Source organism: Hyperolius riggenbachi, chromosome 5 (assembly GCF_040937935.1).
Source record: "Hyperolius riggenbachi isolate aHypRig1 chromosome 5, aHypRig1.pri, whole genome shotgun sequence".
Taxonomy (NCBI): domain Eukaryota; kingdom Metazoa; phylum Chordata; class Amphibia; order Anura; family Hyperoliidae; genus Hyperolius; species Hyperolius riggenbachi.
In genome coordinates, this window is record NC_090650.1 from 418946695 (window position 1) to 418960371 (window position 13677).

General features: G+C 49.3%; 1 long non-coding RNA gene across 2 annotated transcripts in view; it reads left to right on the forward strand.

Moving 5' to 3' along the window:
• The first annotated feature begins 1330 nt into the window (after positions 1-1330).
• The window catches only part of LOC137517881 (uncharacterized), a 323995-nt gene continuing 311648 nt past the window's right edge, over positions 1331-13677 (forward strand). Inside the window, exon 1 of one of the 2 annotated variants that reach the window (XR_011020703.1) lies at positions 1331-1472. This is a non-coding gene — a long non-coding RNA (uncharacterized lncRNA). Of the gene's footprint in view, positions 1473-10709; positions 10863-13677 lie in introns of those variants that run through there. The other variant, XR_011020702.1, reaches the window with a different exon arrangement.

Below are 13677 nucleotides of genomic sequence, written 5' to 3' on the forward strand. Positions count from 1 at the left end.
AGAAAAAGCCTATGTCCGATTCCATGAAAGCAGGAAGTAGACACATTGCATATTTATCGCAGGATTTCTATCAGCTGCAACAAATAAATGTTTTTCTGTAGAGAGGAAGTTCTGGGTTCAATCCTTACATAATCTAGTGCAGTGTATGGCTAGTCTGGACAACCGGCACATATTCATCAATGATGTGTTTTCTTGGAATTGGGGGCTGAAGAGGATCCACGCATCCATGATGGTATTTCTTTTCTCCTAGAGCCTATTTAGTACCTACGTTTTTACCTTGCTGAGTTTGATCCAGGCATTCTCCCATCAGAGGCATACCTCCCAACTTTTTGAGATAAGAAAGAGGGACATTTAAGCCACACCCCTAATCACGCCCCCACCACACCACTAGTCTCGCATACCAAAAAGATTTCATAAGAAAAATATGTTGTTTTATAATCCAAACCACACTGGTCCTTTCTATCCTGGTTCATTTTCCTTCATATTAACATTTTAAAATTTGTAATATATCAATTTATAGGATGGGAATAAAGTTTAGAGTCAATCAACACATTTTTTAGTAGAAAAATATATATATTTACATAGAAAGAGGGACAAAGTCCTGAAAGAGGGACAAATGAGGAGGAAAGTGGGACAGAGGGACGGGGTTCCCAAAGAGGGACTGTCCCTCCAAAAGAGGAACAGTTGGGAGCTATGCCTAAAGGTGGCCACACACGATACAATAAAATGATCCGATTATACGGCAATTCGATAAAAACGATTGGATCTCCCGAAAAAAATCAAAAGCTTTTTTTTCATTCGACTGAAAAATCCGATCCGATTTCCTGTTTTTTTTTTTTATTTTTATCTATATTTCTTCAGTTTCTCTAAAGATTGTACGGTGTGTGTTGGATTGTCAATTTATTAATACACACACCGTAGAAATTTTCTCAGTTTCCAATCATTTTTATCATAATGGGGGAAAAATTTTACATAGGTGTGGTACCTTGGTCACATTTTTGAAATGTTACAATCAGTCAGAAAAATGGATTGCAATTCTTAAATTGAACAGATATTTTAAAAATTGTATGGTGTGTAGCCACCTTCAGTGGTGTTTTTCTTGGAATTGGGGGCTGAAGAGGATCCACACATCCATGATGGTATTTCTTCCCTCCTAGAGCCTATTTGGTACCTACTTTTTCACCTTCCTGAGTCTGAGCCAGGCATTCTCCCATCAGAGGAGCTGACGGTGTTGTGTGTTTAAGCTATATCAATAAAGATTTCAATTGAAGAAAAACAGCTTCTCTCCAGATAGCAGAGCCACAGAAGGCTCGGAGTGGGCGGGGCTTACTGGAACCGCGCTCATGTAGTCTCCCGGCATGCAATTCGAGGTGAAGGCACGTGGCTGAGGTTCTGGAAGCTTCGGGAGAGGAGCTGATGGGCGGGGCGTTTTTCTGACTAGTGCAGATAGGAGAAGGGATTGCAGATTGCAGGTGAGTGAGATATATGCTGGTTCTCTGTAGCTGCCAATGTCTGCTGTCTGTACAGCATGTGTGACTGACCTCCATGCACTGATAGCCAGGATGTGGGAAGCATAGCTCCCAACTGTCCCTTTTTCTGAGGGACAAGTCCCTCTTTGGGAGCCCTGTCCCTCTGTCCCTCTTTCAGGACTTTGTCCCTGTTTCTATATAAATATAAATATATATATATATATATATATATATATATATATATATATATATATTCTATACTAAAAATGTGTTTGTTTTACTCTAAACTTTATTCACATCCTTTAAATTGATATATTACTAATTTAAAAATGTTACTATGAAGGAAAATTAATCAGGATAGAAAGGAGCAGTGTAGAGATGTCGGCAAACAGTTCCCAAACCGTTCGCCGGCGAACACCTCACCCGTTACTACTTCCGGGTCACTATGACCCTTAGTTGTACGTCTGCGCTGGGCCGGCGGTGAGCGTCCTGGATCGCGTGCCTGTTGCCACACACTTTCTGCACATGCGCGTGACGTCTTGAGTGATGTCACGCTCATGCGCAGAGATTGCCCGGCAACAGGCACGCGATCAAAGACGCACACCGCCGGCCCTGCGCACTGTGTGACTAGGGGTGTGATGGAGGCGTGGCCAGGGGTGTGGCTTAAGTGTCCCTTTTTCTCATCTCAAAAAGTTGGGAGGTATAGGGAAGGACACTGGGGCTCTGAATGACCAGAGATGGTGTGTGTGGGCAAGTAATGCTAGGTACACACCATACAATATTCTGGCAGATTTACCTGCCAGATCGATTATTTCCAACATGTCCAATCTGAATTTCAATTTATTTTTCCATTTTTTTTTTATCAATTTTCCAATCGATTTTCATTCAGTTCTTTGAAAATCGATAAAAAAAAGATTAAGAAAACTATCGAAATTCAGATCGGACATGTTGGAAATAATCGATCTGGCAGGTTAATCTGCCAGAAAATTGTATGGTGTGTACCTAGCATGAGGTGTTTGGGGTCCTTCAACTTCCTCCTCCGCTGGTCAGGCCTTACAGTAATCAGGCTGGCCATGCTTGACTGCGCATGCCCCTCCCCCTTGTGCTCCCGTAGCCTTTTGCGCCTGTGCAGTAGTACTGTGCCAATGCAGAATGTCCTGGCTACGGGGGCGCATTTGTGGCTGAGCCGTGCACATGCTGAAGACCACAACTGGCGGCGACTGACCCGATTACCGGGAGTATTTATGAGAGAACGGAGCGGCCGGGGAGGACATCAAGGGACTCCAAGGACCTCATGGGGCTGGAGGAAGCCCTGGGTAAGTATAACTTGGCCCACACGACATCTCAGGTACTCTTGTATATATTCTTAACCTCGGGCTTCCTCTATGGCCATTGAGATGCACGTTCTCTAGTTATCAACGCCGGTAATCTGAGCAGTTGCTCTCTCCTGTGCCTGCGCGTCCTGGCCATGCTTGCGCTCTCCTGCAACACTCCAGCAGGAGCAGAGAACTCCTGGGCCCCGCAGGGATAACTAGAGAATAGCCGTAAGCCCCAGGTAAGTATAAATACTTATTACGATCTCAGGTTCAGTTGCACACCAAAAGGGAGTGTTGATCATGTGATAGGGAAGCCTGCCGCTGTATCACCGCACTGCATAAATCCAGCTTCATATGACCCTCCGCCACAGGGCCATATGCATATGCACGCTTAGCGATCTGCTCCCTGCTGGGCAGGAAATATGTCACTGGGATTCCTGTTGGTCTCGGCATGGTCGCCGCACCGCGCTCCCGTCGTGCATTACTGCATGGTAGGCAGTGTTCATGCAGTAACGCGTAGCAGACTATGTACAGGCATCGCGGCTATTTGGATAATAATCCAGACATGTGTATAGCGCTTTTCTCCTGTCGGATTCAAAGCGCTCAAGAGCTGCAGCCACCGAAATGTGCTCAGGAAGCCACCCTGCAGTGTTAGGGAGTCTTGCCTAATGACTCCATACTGAATAGGTACTTGCCCTAGCCAAGATTCGAACCCTTGTCTCCCATGTCAAAGGCAGGGGACCTTAACCAGTTACCTATCCAGGCACTACTACTGGATAATTCCGTTATGTCACATTGTGTACACTATGTTTCCATAGACTTGCATGTGCCTTGCGACGGGTAAGACGATCGCAGTGTGATGCAACATGTCGAGTGTGCAAGGAGCCTAAAGTATGATTCTACTTAGCAACATTTGATTATTTTTTCTTCATAGTAGTAGCAGTAGGGTATTGTACCGTGATAGTCATCAGTAAAAGCAAGAAGTTTTGAATCAAGATCATACCATTTATTAACTATTAACTTAAAGGGTAACTGTAGTGAGAGGTATGGGGAAGCTGCCATATTTTTTTCCTTTTAAGCAATCCCTGTTGCCTGGCAGCCCTGCTGCTCTATTTGGCTGCAGTAGTGTCTGAATAACACCAGAAACAAGCATGCAGCTAATCTTGTCAGATCTGAAAATAATGTCAGAAACACCTGATCTGCTGCATGCTTGTTCAGGGGCTATGGCTAAAAGTATTAGAGGCAGATAATCAGCAGGGCTGCCAGGCAACTGGTATTGTTTAAAATGAAATAAACATGGCAGCCTCCATATCCCTCTCACTACAGTTGTCCTTTAGAAGAATAAGAGTAAGCAAGTTTTCGGCTGTACAGCCTTCATTGGGTCAAACTCTGGCCCACAGGCAAAATATGGCTCTGCACAACCATCAAATTATCCCCCCAAGTGGTGTCCCCACTTTGCATTATTTTTGGCCCACTCGAGACCACCAGGGAAGGTATATTGGGGATGAAGCTCTAGATTGCCAGGAAACTATATAGTGGTGGTGGGGGGGGGGGGGGGGGGGTGTTTGGACTGTATAGGGGAGGAAGTTGGGACACTAGACACCCGGGAACTGTATAGGGGTGGGAGGAGGGCCATTAGACAGCTGGGGGAACGGCATAGGGGAGGGAGGATCACTAGACACCAGGGAACTGTATGGTGGATGGGAGGAGGGCCATTAGACATCTGCGAACTGTATAGGTGAGGGAGGACCACTAGACACCAGGGAACTATATAGGGGAGGGAGGACCACTAGACACCAGGGAACTGTATGGTGGATGGGAGGAGGGCCATTAGACATCTGCGAACTGTATAGGTGAGGGAGGACCACTAGACACCAGGGAACTATATAGGGGAGGGAGGAGCACTAGACACCAGGGAACTGTATGGGGGAGGGAGGAGGACCATTAGACATCTGCGAACTGTATAGGTGAGGAAGGACCACTAGACACCAGGGAACTGTATAGGGGAGGGAGGAGGGCCATTAGACAGCTGCGAACTGTATAGGGGAGGGAGGACCACTAGATACCAGGGAACTGTATAGGGGAGGGAGTCGGGACACTAGACACCAGGGCACTGTCTTGGGGTGGGGGAGGGGCATTAGACATCAGAGAACTTTATAAGGGAGGGTTTGCCTGCAACTTGGTGCCAGTGTTCAGTTTCGCCCCACATAATATTTGAGTTTGACACATTTGCTTTAAAGGCGCTTGTCATTGCCAGGAGCACATCCCTGCTGCCTGGATTCTGTGATCCTCCCCCTGTCCTGGCTCTCAAAGAGTGATGTTAGTTCTCGTGTGCACACCATGTACCATTCGTAGTTCCTGGCACAGCCATTACCTCACTACCGAAGTAAGCATTGAACTTTTGTTCTTAAAGGGAACCTAAACTGAGAGGAAAATGGATGTTTCCTTATAAATAATACCAGTTGCCTGGCAGTCCTGCTGGTCTCTTTGGATGCAGAAGTGGCTGAATCACACCCTGAAACAAGCATGCAGCTAATCCAATCTGACTTCAGTCAGAGCACCTGATCTGCATGCTTGTTCAGGGGCTGTGGCAGATAGAGACACAGGATCAGCAGGAGAGTCAGACAACTAGTATTATTTTAAAAGGAAATATCCATATCCTTTTCAGTTTAGGATCTCTTTAACCACTTTAGGGCCATAGGCTTACATTCCCCTGGTGACCAGGCTATTTTTTTACAATTTTGGGCTCTGCCGCTTTAAAAGCTTGCTGCAGAGCCATGCCACGCAGCACACAAATGATTACCCCCCCCCCCCTTGTTTTGTCCACCAACAGAGCTTTCTGTTGGTGGGCTCTGATCACTTCCCCAATGTTTGTTTATGTATTTGTTTATTTTTTTAAATAAATGTACCTATTTTTTAAATTATTTTTTCCCCCTCCCTCCCTCCCTCCAATGACAGCTATCAGCTGTCATAGGCATCAGCCTATGAGAGCCGATCGGTCTTGTGCCTGCCCATGGGGACAGCTGAGTGACACGGCTGTCCCCAGTATAGCGCTGCCGTAGATCGCAGTGCTGTACAATGTAAATAGACGGCATCTTACAGCCTCCTAGCGTTGATCGCCGCTGGTAGACTGATGATGGAGCGGAGAGATCTCCTGAAAAACACGCCCCCAGGGCTTAACGCCAATATATGTTAGTCGGTCCTGGGGGAGCCACGCGTTAATGCCAATTGGCGTGCGGCAGCCGTCTAGAAGTTAAAGTGTACCTGTAGTGAAAAGTGCCCCAAATGGGTATTTCCTATGGAGTTCCCTGTCCCCCTCCAGTGTTCCAGCTCTGGGACGCAGGAGCACGGAGCTGACCGAGTTTGGCTTTTTCCGCCTCACCTGAGTGGTGGGTCCGTGCTTCTGTGCAGGAGCATAGTGGGCTCTATTCATAAAAAAGTTGTTGCGAGAAAACTCCTGGAGGGAAAATACCGCAGCGGTATTTCACACTTTTGGGTGGTCATTCAAAGAAATCTTGCCAGCTGCGATGCAAGTGCGGAGATCTCCCGCTGAAGGCTGGCGGTAAGCTGTCGGAAGGCATGCGGAAACACTTCAGCCGGCAGAGTCCCTCCGTGCACTGCTCTCTCTGGGAGGTCTGTCCCATTCACTTGTATGTAATCCGCAAAATCAGAGGAAGCGGTATTTCCCGTCCACATACCGCTTCCTCTAAACTTTATGAATGGCCATTTTGTTACTTTTTTCTAGATAAATCTAGAAAAACACTGGAGAAGGCGGAAATTTCTCGCTCTGCTGGGGGATTGTAGATTTTCATGCGGGAACAGCTTTTATGAATGCCGACTTTGCTAAATGGACGGGAAAATCCACTGTTTTGAGCGGAAAACTTGCGGGAAGGTTTTATGAATAGAGCCCACAGTTGGGCGTTTGGTAGCATAGTACAGCTCTTCTGATTTTTAAAAACTGGGTAAAAAAAGTTTAACATGCTTACAAGGCCCCATTTCTGTCAACTTTCAGTGCATAGCCCCGCCTGCCAGCACAAGAGGTCATGGGTGCTTCTCTGTCTCCAATTAGAGAACTGCAGATGACCTCTTGTGCTAGGGGGCGGGGCTACGAGCTTGAAGCATTTTAAATACCTGGCGATTGTATATTAAACTTTATGTAAAAGTACACAAGCGCCCAAAATGTCGCTGCAAAATAGCTTTTGAAAAGCGATTCAAAAGTGATTTTGCAGTGCCCCTATCTTTAAGATTGGAGCAAATATGCTTCAGTGCCGGTGATTTGGCCTTATTGCAATCTCTCCTGCGGGTTTACCTGCGTTCACTTGCATCAGCAAAGCGCTTTTTGGATTGTCGGCGATCCTAAAGTGCTGCTAAATGTGCTCACCAGGCCTCAGGGTGGTGAGGTAGGGGTCTAACATTCACAGTGATGTAGTGGATAGCCCTCTTGTCTTGCAATGAAGGAGTCCCATGCTCAAGGCTTGGCCATGACACTACAGCATGTAGTTTATATGTACTCCCTGTGTCTCCATGGGTTTCCTCCGTACATCTCAGTGTTCTCCTAAAGCTCAAAAAAAATGTTGATGAGTTCCCCGTGCCCTCACCGCAGCTCTGATTGCTCCCGGTCTCCTCCGCTGCAGAAGTCGACCTCGCCAGGTCGGGTGCCGGGTCGGGTTCTCCTGCGCCCCACCGTGCAGGTCATGTGGTCTCGTTGACGTCATTGGGACAGTACTGCCATGCGCAGTGACGTCGGAGAGACCACGTGACCCGCACGGTGAAACGCAGAAGAAGCCGACCCTGAACTGGACCTGGTGAGGTCGGCTTCTGCAGTGGAGGAGACCGGGAGCCAGCGGAGCTGCGGCGAGGGCACAGGACGGCTGCCAGGGGCTGGAGGAAGCCTGAGGTAAGTGGATCTTTTTTATTTTGTTTTTATTGCCTAATCGTATACTTTAAAGAGACTCTGAAGTCTCTTAAAAACAAGGTTTTTACTTTAAAAACCTCTTTAACCGAATTGCCCCTCCTAAAACGCTGCATCCTCGCGGCCGACAATGCCATAAATCACCCCAAATTACTTGGGGGGACATCGTGGGGCTCCTTCCACATAGAGGCAGAGCTTTCAGCTGCAGCTCTGCCTCTACATGCGTCTATCAGCGCAGATACGCGCGGATTGACGCATATGGAGGCAGAGCTGCTGCTGAAAGCTCTGCCTCCTCCAGCAGTAAAATCCACGACCAAGAAAGTCGTGGATTTTGCCGGGGTAATTAGGGGTGATTTATGGCTTTGTCAGCGGCGGGGATGTGGCGTTTTAGGAGGGGCAATTAGGTTAAAGAAAGTAAAATCTTTGTTTTTAGGAGACTTCAGAGTCCCTTTAATGCTGGGAATACACCATGCGTTTATTCCAGCAGATAGATGGTTCGATAGATAATTTCCGACATGTCTGATCTCACATTTGATCGTTGTACCGCTCGATTTCTCATAGAAGTGAATGGAAAAAGATAATAAAAACGAACGGAAGAGTAGAGAATCGAGCGACAAAAAACGCACCGTATATTCCCAGCATTAGGACTCGCTGCAGGGCCGTGCAACTCAGCACAACAGAGCTTTCTGTTGGTGGGCTCTGATCCCTTCCGGCATGTTTGTTTACTTTTGTATTTATTTATTTTTATAAATTTGACTTTTTTTTTTTTTTTTTTTTTATTCCTCTTCCTCCCTTACCCCGCCAGCCATTCACTGCGATCACCTGTCATTTGTCAGTCATCAGCCTATGAGTGCCGATCACTCCTGTGCCTCCCCAGGGGACAGCCCAGTGACACGGCTGTCCCCAGTACAGCGCTGCAGTAGATCGCAGCGCTGTACAGGTAAATAGACAGCGGTTTCGCCATCTAACAGTCTCTTAGTGACGATCGCATTGGGAGACTGATGACGGAGCAGAGCCCGGCCCAGGACTTCACGCCAATTGGCGTTGAGCGGTCCTGGGGCTGCTGCCGCATCCACACCAATCGGTGTGGAGCGGTCGTCAAGTATTTAATGCGTAGAGTGCACGGAATTCGCAGACGGAGGAAATGAGCCATCAATCTGCCAATTCTACCTCCTGGCTTGCAGCGGCAAGTTATTTGCTCTTCCTACCCCTTGTCCACACTATCAGTATAAAACATGCCGCCTGCCCATGATAAACGTCTGTCCCTGGCCACGCGGACATCAACATAAGGGATGAGCTTCCGAATACCAAAGAAGCCTGTTGCTGGCCACTGCGCCTGCGCAGCCCTGATCTCGCGTGTCCTCGATCACGCTCCCGCTGCCGGGAGTGACCTGCGTGGACGTAGTAGGAGAAAATCTCCACTACCCCTGTGCAGGACGCTCCTGGCAACAGGAGAGCGAATGAGGACGCACGTGGCCAGCAACAGGCTCAGTCAGCAAAATAGAAACTGAGCCGCGGCGGAGGACCGGAGGATCGTTGAGTAGCAGCGCGGGCACAGGGAGACTTCAGGGGGCCGGTAGAAGCCCCAGGTAAGTAAGTGGCTTCTTTATTAGACCTTAGGTTCCCTTTAATGGTCATAGTATTCCAGAAAACCTCTCGTCCTGCCCCCCGGCTCCCCTGTTATACTAGGGACCCTGAGAAGGGCAGGAGCAGCCCCCCTGCAGATCTAGTGCTGCCCGTGCACCAGGGACCCTGAGAAGGGCAGTGTGTGGCAGGAGCAGCCCCCCTACAGATCTTGTGTGTGCACCAGGGACCCTGAGAAGGGCAGTGTGTGGCAGGAGCAGCCCCCCTGCAGATCTAGTGCTGCCCGTGCACCAGGGACCCTGAGAAGGGCAGTGTGTGGCAGGAGCAGCCCCCCTGCAGTTCTTGTGCTGCCCGTGCACCAGGGACCCTGAGAAGGGCAGTGTGTGGCAGGAGCAGCCCCCCTGCAGATCTTGTGTGTGCACCAGGGACCCTGAGAAGGACAGTGTGTGGCAGGAGCAGACCCCCTGCAGATCTTGTGCAGCCCATGCACCAGGGACCCTGAGAAGGGCAGTGTGTGGCAGGAGCAGCCCCCCTGCAGATCTTGTGTGTGCACCAGGGACCCTGAGAAGAGAGTGGCAGTGTATGGCAGCAGCCCCCCTGCAGATCTTGTGCTGCCTGTGCACCAGGGACCCTGAGAAGGGCAGTGTGTGGCAGGGGCAGCCCCTTGCAGATCTTGTGCTTCCTATGCACCAGGGACCCTGAGAAGGGCAGTGTGTGGCAGGAGCAGCCCCCCTGCAGATCTTGTGTGTGCCCGTGCACCAGGGACCCTGAGAAGGGCAGTGTGTGGCAGGAGCAGCCCCCCTGCAGATCTTGTGCTGCCTGTGCACCAGGGACCCTGAGAAGGGCAATGTGTGGCAGCAGCAGCCCCACTGCAGATCTTGTGCTGCCCGTGCACCAGGGACCCTGAGAAGGGCAGTGTGTGGCAGGAGCAGCCCCCCTGCAGATCTTGTGCTGCCCGTACACCAGGGACCCTGAGAAGGGCAGTGTGTGGCAGCAGCAGCCCCACTGCAGATCTTGTGTGTGCACCAGGGACCCTGAGAAGGCAGTGGCAGGAGAAGCCCCCCTGCAGATCTTGTGTGTGCACCAGGGACCCTGAGAAGGCAGTGGTAGAAGCAGCCCCCCCTGCAGATCTTGTGCTGCCTGTGCACCAGGGACCCTGAGAAGGGCAGTGTGTGACAGCAGCAGCCCCCCTGCAGATCTTGTGTGTGCACCAGGGCCCCTGAGAAGGCAGTGGTAGAAGCAGCCCCCCTGCAGCTGTGCTGACATCTGTGCAGCCTGCTCACCATCCTCCTGTGCTAAGCTGTGCTGTGTTTGCTCTGCAGCATCCCAGCAGCCTGTCCTCCCTCCTGTATGGCTGGAGGCAGTCAGGGGGGTGTGTGTGTTTGCCTGTCTGTGTGCCTGTGACGTCAGTCCCCTCCGACAGCAGAATGTTGAACTGAGCAGAGCGCGTGCTACTATGAGCACATGGAAGCTGCAGGGGGAACCTTTCTTATTTCTCAGGGGGAATTTACCATTCCGGACAGGCCCAAGTCGATCCTCCCCGGTGGATTACCCCGTGCCGGACGGAACAGACCCTCAATTGTGAGTATCCCCCTCTTAGGGGCGATTCTTATCCAGAAAAATAACTTATTTAAACAGACAGCCTCACCACCAGCAATCCCTACGACCTCCAGCCCCCCTTCCCCAAACACCCCAGCCTCTCGCCCCAAAATTCCAATCACCTTTCCTTCCCCAGAGGGCTGGTAGTAAAAAGGAAATGTGCTTTCTTCATTTCTTTTTTTCTTAGACGAAATGCCATGGCATACCCACCCATCCCCCCACAGCCCGTGGCCTACTTTTCGTTTTGATATTTTTACACCGACAGACGTTTATTTTTAACCCTTGGCACACGGGGCGATAAGCTTTTTCTGCGCGAATCCGGATGTCACTTTGAAATATCGACAGATCTGCGATTATTGATAATGAAACTAAAAGTGACAGCCGAGTTGTTTATAGATTCAGAGGGTGACATATAGGTTTTATTTTGGTGTTAGACGTGTTTATTTGCAGAGTTCGGGGGTTACGGTGGAGTCGGGGATTGCAGCGTTTGCATCAGAGCACATGGCAAGGGGGGGGGGGGGGGGGGGGGGTAGGGGTGAAAATCTCAGCAGTCTTTATCGTCAGCCTTATCTACCAGCAGTCGTTAAAATACACATCTGTACTGCTTGCTTGATTGTATCATGCTCATTTAAAGTTGCGTTTTATTTGTGGCTTTTTGGTCTGTCCTTAAAAACGGGGCTTTTTGTACGCAGCTTATTGAGATACGGGACTTTCAGAGATTCCGTAGATGCAGGATGTAAACAATTATTATAGCCATATAGCTTTAAAATGTAATTTCGGTACTTTCGTGGATTGGTAGCCATACATCAGGTGATGATGGGCAGATTCGATCAAAAGACAAATCTCTCTTTAATCTTATCTGATTAGAGAGAGATCTGTCGGCTGCCCATACATTGCAGGCCGATTCCGATCAATTTCATGCAGGAATCGATTCAATCGCGAATCAGCCTTGTGACGCTGCATTCGCCGGCCTGACACTGTCCCCCTATTGTCCAGTGTGCCCCCCGGTGCATTATACTTTACCTGTCCGTGGCCGCCGCTGGCTCCAGGCTCCGTCCGCAATCCACATACACGTGGCCCACGTGGTTGCCGGCGTGTACGTGGACGCGTGTATGGACGGAGCCAGCGGTAGACATGGACAGGTAAAGTATACTGCACTGGGCATGGGGGGACACATTGAACATTGGGGGGGGGGGGCAGCGTCGGGGGTTTTGTTGTGTTTGCTGCTCGCCCCGATATTGCTCGCTATTACCGCTGCTCACCCGATCGACAGTGACGCCCCAACATCTTGCAGCATGTCCGATCGACATGCTTGGCCCAAAATTGGTTGCATAGTCGATCGGGTATGCACTCGGCAACACCGATTTTCACCCATTCAATAATAATTATCGGATTGAATGTTCGACCAGCCACCAACTCGACAGATGTACGGTCACCTTTAATCGTGACCGCGTATAAACCTGTGACACTTCACTTTGAGATGTATTTGTTGTACATTATGTCCCGTCCAAGATTACGGCCGGATCTATCTGGATTTGGGAAGAATGACTGCGGATTGGATAGAATCCGATGTTTCGATAATTGCCAGGTTTCCGATCGCAGCGTGCGTCCAACGGACAGCGTTAGGCCTTTCTGCATCTATTTTCAGCCTCCAGCAGCACATGGCTGGCCTAGGAAGCAGGAAAGGGAACCGTGTGCATCTGCAGGAACGCTCCCCTCTCAGGAGCAAGTCTGGCGTTGGATCAAGCAAAGCCAATTTCCTGTTATGGAGGAGAAAGAGCTTTGTGAGGCAAACATCCGATCCGCAGCAGAGATTCAGTAAACTACAAGTCCCAGCATGCTCTCCTGAGTTCCTCTGGGATTAGTAGTTCCTCAGCCTCTGGACGATAAACCATATAACAGCCAGAGGCCGTTACGCCAGTTATCACCACCATGTGGAATCTGTATGGGTTGTATTCTTCATGTACGCGTCCACTTCTCTTGCACACTGGCCAGCAGCATGCTGGGAGTTGTAGTCCCGCTGTTGCTAAGCGCCAGGCTGTCATTCCACCCTGAAGTGTCATCGTGCTGATTGTTATATCCCATAGAAGGCATGAATGACAGCAGCATTGGGTTTCTGTCATACAATCCTCTGGAACAACTTGGGCATCTGTTAAAAAAAAAAAAAAAAACTTCCAACAGGACCAGAATTCCCAGCATGCCCTATCACAGCATCATCGATAATATCAGTACGTTGCCAGATGTTCAAGGTTTTCCAGTCACAAAGTTCATTGCTTTTTTGCGGCGGCCATATTGTTTGGTCCTTGGTTTCTTTACTGATGCAGTTAACATATAACATACTGTATGTAACATATAACATATTTTAACATTAACTTATAACATGTAACATATTTAGAAGAATGTTCATTAACCAAAACCTATCAAATCATAGCTCGCTGGGGCTTGTAGTTCCTTCAGTCCCATGGTATCAGCAGGTGGGCAGCAAGTGCTGATAACGGACACCTCATGCTGTTGGCCTAGGCCAGGCATGGGCAAACTCGCCCCTCCAGCTGTTACGGAACTACAAGTCCCACAATGCATTTGCCTTTATGAGTCATGACTGTGCCTGTCAGACTCCTGCAATGCATTGTGGGACTTGTAGTTCCTTAACAGCTGGAGGGTCAAGTTTGCCCATGCCTGGCCTAGGCCATTGGACAGCAATGCTTTATCAGGCAGTCTCCTTACTGATGGGTAATATACCATTCTGCATGGTGGGACTTGCAGTTTTTTTTGTATGGCTAGGGCTCACAGTCAGGGC